Below are 10,245 nucleotides of genomic sequence, written 5' to 3'. Positions count from 1 at the left end.
ATCTTCCCAGACCGGGGCACGAACCCGTGTCCCCTGCATCGGCAGGCGGACTCAACCACTGCGCCACCAGGGAAGCCCAAGAACAAAGTTTCTTAATCTCAAACGTATTGACATTTGTGTCAGAATAATTCTTTGTTGTGAGAGGTTGTCCTGTACATTGTATATAGGATGTTTAGAAGTATTTCTGGTCTCCACCTGCTAAATGCCAGTAGCATTCCTCACCCCATCTGTGACAACCAAAAATATCTCAAGACGTTGCCACATGTCCTCTGGGGGAGGGCATATTGCCCCCAATTGAGGACCACTGGGTTAGAGAATGAATATAATAGATTTTCTAAAATCACTAAAGACAAGGAAGAAAAGAAAGACACATTGAAGCATGTGAAGCAGCAGAGCATTCTCTATCTACCCCAAATCATACACTTTTAAAGCCTAAAGTGCAAGAATTTATTTAAAATTTTAAAATGCATATGGTATATGATAGCAAGGGAGAACTCAAAGATAATTCAAGTGCTGGATTTAGTCTCTACTCATTTATTTTGCTTTGGGGGGGTTCAGATTTAGTAATTTCTTCATTTGCTTATATGCTGATAGACATGAAGTCAATCAAAGTGTGTTGTTTATTGTTTTATATGTGCAGTGCCAACCTTACAGTGTGGCCTGATCTGTGTCTCTTCTCGACTGGTCACGAATGAGAACTAATGAGGGATTGGAAATTATCCTCTTTCCCTCTCCACTCCTCCTAATTCCTTTTTTTTTGTATTAATACTTTTTGTTTATTGCAACCACTTGTATTTTCCATAAAATAAATGAAGATACAAAGAATGGAAAGCATATTTTCTTCCAGATGAGAACAATGTTAAATCATAGTATCAAATGAACGTGGCTAATTTATTTAAATTCATATGAAATACTAAAATTAGATGTTATATGTCAATTATATCTCGATATTAATTACTGATTAATATCAATATATAATTAATTAATTCTCACCCCCCCAAAAAAATCCTGAAAGTAAAAATAGGTTGTATCTCTTAAAGAACTTTATCTGTTTTAAAAAGAAAAATAAGACAATTTCTATTGTTTCAAAAGATACTGCCAAGACTGCATTATCCATTAATTTTTTTCAAGTTCACATTAACTCAAGACAGATGTATAAGATAAAGTTTAAGTAGATTCCTCCATTTTAATCTTGAAGATATTTTCACATTTACATGAGACGTTAGTTTTAGCAATCAAAATTATCTTCAGTCAATTCATACATGATAGTAATGACGATTCACCCTGAGGATGCTTGGCCAAAGGCTCCTCCCTAATTTCTAAATGCTAACCCTTAAAGCGAGTTTGGAAGCATATTTCGTTGTAGTGCGTAGATTGAGTGTTGAATCAACCACCTCACAGTAAGTGTTTTCACTCCACTTCCTCTTGTGACTTTCCTGAAAAAACTAGCTTAAAGCAGTATCTTTACTTGCATACTGTGCTCACTTCGTCCCTGATGATTTGAAAGAATTAATAGCTTCTTAGCAAAAATGTATTTAGCATCTGCAAAATTTTACTTAGTTCTGCTATAGTGGAGTGTCATGGACACGGTCATGAATAGACTGTGACCTCTGCTCTCCCGAAATTCACCTCTCCAACAAAAATATCACGCGTGCCACATATGCCATTTAAAAGTTGCTAGTAGCCGCATTTTAAAAGTATAAATAAATAAGTGAAATTAATTTTACTAATATATTTTATTTAAACCAGTATATGCAAAATATGTAATTGGTTTAAAAATTATTGCAATGTTTTTACTTTCTTTTTTTCTCCTTCTAAGTCTTCAATATCCAGTGTATATTTTACGCTTTCATCAATCTCTATATGAATCAGTGCACTTCATGTGCTGGATAAACCTCATGTGGCTAGTGCCTGTTGTATTGAATAGTGCAGACCTGGAGCGGTGGTCTCCAAAGTTCAGCGCCCTTGACAGCTAATTAGGGTTTGAGAAGGAAATCTTAAAATGCCTATATGTATTTATTTTTATCCCATCATTTAAAAATATTTTCTAGCAAATTCTATTAAGGAAAATATACACAGTGCCACTTAGGAATCTTTAGCAGATGTGTGGTAGCCAAGGTCGGGGGTGGGAGAGAGAGAGAGAGAGAAATAACTTTATATTCATGGTTGTATTCAACATTTGCCATAAAGTTGCCATCTCTTTTCTGTAACTTAAAGGCCAAACGTTAAGAAGAGTAACCATGAAAAATCAACTAATATTATTTAAAAGCACTAAAGAAAAGGCCACACTTACCTAGGTTTTTTTCTAAAACGCTCAGAAATGAATACCTCTTGTGTAAAAAGCAGCTGATGTTTGTAATATAAACTCGACACATATGGAAAATATTCAAATATACAAGTTAGATACTGACAAATTTTTTTCCATTAAGAATAGAGCAAACCTGATGATAATAAAGTTCCTATTTAAAAGCCACCTTCTTTTCATAGATATGAGAGAAGAGGCACAGCTCAAATTGAGGCATGCGAGGACAAAATAACAGCTCCTCTTCCTGCCATCATTTCCATATGCCATGGCCATTGCCACCAAATTAAAGGGCCCAGGGAAAGACCCATGCTCTACATGTAAAGGCACCTTACTTAGGGTAGGTGTTTTGACTGTATTTAAAACTAATGGAAAGTGGAGGTGGGGCATGCCTACCTACTCAGAATTAATCAACTCAGGCAATCTTTGAAGACATTGTCTTGATGTAGCATTCAATGAAAAAAAGAGTAGAACAGAGAGTTTAAGAACTGGTATAATTTTGCTTGTGGTTCAAAGACTCCTTCCCAGCTTACCCACAGCTCTTCTCCCATACCATTGTTTCCTGATAGCAATACCAGCACACACATAAGCCTTCACTCTTTGCTCCTCCCTGGATTCAGTCTGGAGCTGTCATTGTGCCTGAGCATTGTGCCTGATGCAATGGAACGCATCACCAGAGGCAGACCAAAAAAAAAAAAAATCTTTACAGAAATATTTTATGCTTATATAAGCAAACAGTTGTATTTTTTGCTCCTCCTTCTTTACAAATGGTAACAGAACACATATACTATCTGCACCTTACTTTTTCCATTTAAAGTAATTTGGAGATCATTCCAAAATATACACTGGATGCACCATAACTTATTTAACCAGTCTACAATTGCTGGACTTCTGTTTCTGTCCTTGGCTGTTGCAACAAGATATAAGGATACTGAAATGGAGTGAGTCATTTCATATGTGTGAGTAAATCTGTAAAAGAAAAAAGTTATTAGAAGTAGAATCAGTGCGTGAAAGGTATATGCATTTTGATAAAATTTACCTCATTTCTCATAAGGGAGGTTGCACTCCCACGAGCAATGTAAGAAAACACCTCTTTCCCTTCAGCTTTGTCAACACGGTATGTTACTGAGCTTTCTGATCTTTGCCAAATTATAGGAAAAATGACATTTCAATGTAGTTTTGTTTTTACATGTTTCTTAAGAGCAATGTTGAACACATTTTTAAGTATTTATTACCATCTTTCTTTTCTGTTATCTGTTCCTTCATTCATATTCTGAATTCATTTTTTCTATTGAGATGTTGATCTTTTTCTTATTGATTTGTAGGAACTAATTTATACTAGAAAAGTCAGCCTTTTGTAATATGAGTTGCAAATACTATTTTACCAGTTCACCTTTTGATTTTGCTTATGGTAATATTTAACTTTCATGTTTGTTTTTTTTTTTAATGCCATCTAGTGTTTCATGGCTTCTGAGTTTGGTGTCATAATTTTAAAGCTCCTCCCTGCTATTAGATTATAAAGTAATTTTCTGGTTCTAGAATTCTTAAACTTTTATTTTTTATATTTAGGTATTTGACCTATTTTGAATTTATTCTGATGTAAGGTAAAACGTAGTATAGATCTGACTTGGTTTCCATATGACCACCTAGTTATTCCCAATTTACTGAATAAGCTATTTTGTCCACAGTGATTCAAGGGAGCATTTTTATCATATATTAGATTTGATTCTATACTGCATACAAGCCCAAATGTATGTCAATTTCTGGCCCTTCAAGTCTGTGCCATATCTCTCTGTTCATATGGTACTATTCAAAGTATTTGAATACACATTTTCTTCTTTCTTTGGGCTAGCTCCTTCTTCTTACTCCACTTTTTCAGATTTTTCCTGGCTAAACCTGCTAATTAATTTCTTTTCCACAACAGTGTTAGTCTCATTTCAGAGTAAACTCAATTGGTTTATATATTAGGTTCAGGTTAAATTTATACGCTAACTTAGAGAGAAGTGACAGCTTTATGATGGTAAACTTAAGACTATCACATGGCTTTTGATTTGTTTAAATCTTTTGTGTCCTTGAGACATGTTTTAGTTTATCTCATGTATTTTGCACATTTTTGAAGTTGATTTCTAAATATCTTATTTTCTTGTTGCTCTTATAAATGAAGTTTTTCTCCCTTTATATAATAACTGGTTAATGTTTATATATACAAAAGCAACTAATTTCTGTATATCAATACTGAATTCTCTTTGGTTCTAATAGTTTTTCAGTTTATTGTCTTAGGTTTTTCAGGTATCATATCACTGCAATCTTCCTTTCAAGTTTTTCTGCCTCTAATTTCTTTCTCTTATCTAATTATTTTGATAATACATTCTGAAAAATTAAACAATAAATGGTGATAGTGTAATAGTTGACTTATTCCTGATTTCAGGGAGAATTTCTCAAATGCTTTCCCACTAAGTATGATATCAGCTCTTGGGTTGAGATATAGGTATCTTACCATGTTAAGGAAGTATTCACCAGTTCCTCTTTTATTAAGAGGTTTCTTTTAATTGAGAATAAGTGTTGGGCTTTATCAAATACCTTTTCAGCATCTTTAAATATAATCATATGATTGTTCTCTCTGGGCCTATTAAAATGATTAAAATGACCGACTATATAACTAGATTTCCTAATATTGAATCAATCTTACATTCCTGCAGTAATCCCAATTTGTCATACTGTATTTTTCTTTAAATGTAATGTTGGGTTATGTTTGCTAATATTAGAATTTTTACATTGATGTTCATATTCATGAGATTCATTTGTAGTTTTCTTTTTGTGGCTAATCTTTGCTAGTTTTTTTCTTCATTAAATAATTTGTACGTTTTCCTGATTTTCCTATGCCTAAAAATTTTAATCTGGAATTTAAATGACAACGGAATTATGTGTTCTTTGGAGATTTTGTGGAATTACTTTGTGACACCACCTGAACCTAATGTTCCACGGAGGGATAACATTCTGACAACTTTATTTTCTCATTGCTAAGTGGCTGTTTAAATTTTCTCTCTCCTTTGAACTTGTTTTGGTAAATTATATTTTTCTTAAAAATTATTCATTTCATTTGAGTTTTCAGATTTATTTGCATAGAATTGAGCAAAGTAGGCTCACAGTATTCTTTTCATTTTCATGGTTTATGTAGTTATTTCACCTGTATCATTTCTTTGTGTATTTCTGGTTTTACTCTTTTTTTCTTTTTTTCGTGGTACGTGGGACTCTCACTGTTGTGGCCTCTCCCATTGCGGAGCACAGGCCCCGGATGCACAGGCTCAGTGGCCATGGCTCACGGGCCCAGCCACTCCGTGGCATGTGGGACCTTCCCAGACCGGGGCACGAACCCGTGTCCCCTGCATTGGCAGGCGGATTCTCAACCACTGGGCCACCAGGGAAGCCCTGCTTTTTCTCTTTTGTCTGAATTAGTCTAGGTAATAGTTTATCTAATTTAAGTTTTTTTCCTTAAAATAAGTCAACTTCTGAATTTATTTATTTTGAATACAATTTTCTGTTTTCTAGTTAATTTGTCTGTAATAATTTCTTTCACTTCTTTTAGGTTCAGTTGTTACTGTCTTTTGCATTAGTTATCAATACTGCATAAGAAATTACTCTAAAACTTAGTGGCTTTAAAGAACAAGAAATTTTTAAAAATCTCACATAGTTTCTAAGGGTCAGGAATCCAGGTGCAGCTTAGCTGCGTATTCTGGCACAGGATCCCTGATGAGATTGCAGTCAAGCTGTTAGCTGAGGCTGCAGTCACCTGAAAGCTTGACTGGGGCTGGAGAATCAACCCAGCAACTATTAAAGATGAGGAAACCACACAGCAGGTTTTGTATGTGAATTTGCTTCACCTTTACTTTCCACTTCTTTCACCCTTACCTCCCAACTTACATTACTTATATTGTGTCTGCATTTTTAGGGCACATAATATTTACTTTCTGCTCTATAATCTGAACCACACATTTATTTAGTCTTAGTGCTAATACACTCAGTGCTTATGTTGGTCCCCTTTCTCTCTTATCTTGATTGAGAAAGTTAAACTTAGTCCTCTAGGCTGTTCCCCAAGGAGGACTTTGGGAACAATATTCTCTGAATTCTTGAATCTTCAGAAGTATTTGCCTGTGGCCCTTATACCCAAATAACATCTTTAGGTTGCAGTTCTTTACTTGAGGATGTTGAAGATGTTACTCCTATGACTTCTAGCATGGATTGCTGCTGTGGAGAAGTCTGAGGCCAGCATACCCTTTATCCTTTCATAAATTAATCTACCTTGTTGCCAAAAAAATGTTGTCATCATGTTGTTGTCTTGAAGTCCAATAACTTTACTAGGATATGTCTCAGTGTTAGCTGTTCTGAGTCAGTTTTCCTGGAATGTGGTGTGTCCTTTCTCAGTAGATATGTTTTATTTCAGGACAGTTTTTTTGAATTATATCTTTAAGTATTTGGTTAGGATTCAATGTTTTCTTCTTCAGCAACTCCAAGTATGCATAAGTTTGATCTCCTTTGCCTATCCCCTACATTTTCGTCCTTTTTATCTGTTTAACTCTTTTTTCCTTTTGCCTTCATTTGTCTTCCCTCCTTTCTTCCTTCACCTCACCTCCTACTTCTGTCCTCTATGTTCCTCACTGTGTTTTCAGCAGTAGTTAGTCTCCTTGGTGCTTCTTCCAATTTCACTTTAATTTCTGTGATGGTTTTATTCTTTCCTTCAACCTTTTTCCTAAAGTCTGCCAGATCACATATCACTTCCCCCTCTGTCACATCATGATCTCTTCTTGGAGCTCTTGCATTTCTGATTTGTGCTCTTCCTTCATATAATCAATTGCTTCATCAAGCTTTTTAAATTTGAGACAGAAAGTTTAGTCATAAATTTCATCAACCCTGTGGCAATATTTTCTTGGTGCTTGTCTGCCACTAGTTTTATTTTTTTCCTGTGTTTTTGTTGATCTTCTGACTGTTTCTTTTTTATCTTTCAATTTTGCAATATGATTTTTTCCTTAATGAGATATTTGCAAAAGTTCACATTGAGGAAGAGCCAAGGCCAACTGGAACTTTCCTTATGTTGCAGAGTGTTGGGTGTACATTTGTTTTTCTTGAGTCAATGGGGTTTAGTAGCTCTGAGGTTCTCCAAAGCAAAGTTACTTTTCTCCGCCTCTGGCAGAGATAGACTGCTTCCTACAAATATTACTTGTATCTATGATTTTTTTTCTTTTAGCCTCACTTCTTCTTCTTCTTCTTGGAATAAAACCATGTACAAGGGTACTCCTACTGCCAGCACATGCACCCTGTTTACATATAAATGTGTATTTATATGGAAATTTATTACATATAAATATATTAGGTTACATGTTCCCTCCAAATTTTCATTTATGAGATGACTGATCAAAAAGCTTAGAGAACACTGAAGTCAAGAAAATCATGTGTATTAAATGCTGTTATAAAGGCAGATACATAAGACTGTTGCATACAAGGTATTAGGTGTTACACATCAGGGTAAACGTTCACCTTTGAAAAGTATGTTTTGTCTTTTTCCAGGATCTGTGCTGCAGGTCCTCTCTCTCCATGCAGTGCAAAATAATCTCCACTACTTTTGGCACTGCTTTCACTTATTTTACAGTTTGAGGTTCTAGCTATTAGTTTTATCAGAAGTGGAGTTGGTAAGTAAAGACAAGAAAGAAGAAAAAGAAAAACTCCTCTTCTTCTTGATGGGATACTATAATGTCTGCATATGACACCTGAAACTTCTATAGCCACTGTACAACCATGACAGGAAGGGCAAGAACAACGATGGCAGATCCTATGTCCTCAATGATGTCATGAAGCTGCAACTCTGGACTTGTTATGTACGATAATTGGTTTAAGATGGCGGAGTAGAAGGATGTGCACTCACTCCCTCTTGGGAGAGCACTGGAATCACAACTAACTGCTGAACAACCATCAACAGGAAGACACTGGAACTCACCAAAAAAGATACCCCACGTCCAAAGACAAAGGAGAAGCCACAATGAGATGGTAGGAGGGCCGCAATGAGACCGTATGAGGGGAGCAATCACAATAAAATCAAATCCCATAACCACTGGGTGGGTGATTCACAAACTGGAGAAGAATTATACCACAGAAGTCCACCCACTGGAGTTAAGGTTCTGAGCCCCACATCAGGCTTCCCAAATTAGGGGTCTGGCAATGGGAGGAGGAATTCCAAGAGAATCAGGCTTTGAAGGCTAGTGGGATTTGATTGCAGTACTTCAACAGGACTGGGGGAAACAGAGACTCCACTCTTGGAGGGCACACACAAAGTAGTGTGCACATCAGGACTCAGGGGGAGGGAGCAGTGACCTCATAGGATACTGAACCAGACGTACCTGCTACTGTTGGAGGGTCTCCTGCAGAGGCAGGGGGTGGCTGTGGCTCACTGCGGGGACAGGGACACTGGCAGCAGAAGTTCTGGGAAGTTCTCCTTGGCATGAGCCCTCCTGGAGTCCACCATTAGCCCCACCAAAGATCCTGTAGGCTCCATGGCTGGGTCGCCTCACGCCAAACAACCAACAGAGAGGGAACAAAGCCCCACCCATCAGCAGACAAACGGATTAAAGTTTTACTGAGCTCTGCCCACCAGAGCAACACCCAGCTCTACCCACCACCAGTGCCTCCCATTAGGAAGCTTGAAAAGCCTCTTAGATAACCTCATCCATCAGAGGGCAGACAGCAGAAGGAAGAAGAACTACAGTGCTGCAGCTTGTGGAACAAAAACCACATTCACAGAAAGACAGACAAAATGAAAAGGCAGAGGGCTATGTACCAGATGAAGGAACAAGATTAAACCCCAGAAAAACAACTAAATGAAGTGGAGATAAGCAACCTTCCAGAAAAAGAATTCAGAGTAATGATAGTGAAGATGATCCAGGACCTCAGAAAAAGAATGGAGGCAAAGATTGAGAAGATGGAAGAAATGTTTAACAAAGACCTAGAAGAATTAAAGAACAAACACCTAGAAGAATTAAAGAACAAACAAACAGTGATGAACAATACAATAACTGAAATGAAATATACAGTAGAAGGAATCAATAGCAGAATAACTGAGACCGAAGAACGGATGAGTGACCTGAAATACAGATCGGTGGAATTCACTGCTGCAGAACAGATTAAGAAAAAAAGAAAAGAAATGACGACAGCCTAAGAGACCTCTGGGACAGCATGAAACACACCAACATTCGCCTTATACGGGTCCCAGAAAGAGAAGAGAGAGAGAAAAGACTTGAGAAAATATTGGAAGAGATTATAGTCGAAAACTTCCCTAACATGGGAAAGGAAATAGCGACCCAAGTCCAGGAAGTGCAGAGAATCCTGGGCAGGATAAACCCAATGAAAAACACACTGAGACATGTAGTAATCAAATTGACAAAAAATATTATTAAAAACGACAAGGGAAAAACGACAAATAACATACAAGGGAACTCCTGTAAGGTTAACAGCTGATTTCTCAGCAGAAACTCTACAAGCCAGAAGGGACTGGCATAATATATTTAAAGTGATGAAAGGGAAGAACCTACAACCAAGATTACTCTACCCAGCAAGGATCTCATTCACGTTCGACAGAGAAATCAAAAGCTTTACAGACAGGCAAAAGCTAAGAGATATTTAAAGTGATGAAAGGGAAAAAACTACAACCAAGATTACTCTATCAAGCAAGGATCCCATTCAGATTCGACAGAGAAATTAAAACTTTTACAGACAAGCAAAAGGTAAGAGAATTCAGCACCACCAAACCAGCTTTACAACAAATGTTAAAGGAACTTCTCTAGGCAGGAAACACAAGAGAAGGAAAAGACCTACAATAACAAACCCAGAACAATTAAGAAAATGGGAATAGGAACATACATATCGATAACTACCTTAAATGTAAATGGATTAAATGC

The sequence above is a fragment of the Physeter macrocephalus genome, chromosome 11 (genome assembly GCF_002837175.3).
Source record: "Physeter macrocephalus isolate SW-GA chromosome 11, ASM283717v5, whole genome shotgun sequence".
NCBI lineage: Eukaryota > Metazoa > Chordata > Mammalia > Artiodactyla > Physeteridae > Physeter > Physeter macrocephalus.
Note: the sequence above shows the minus strand (reverse complement) of the source record.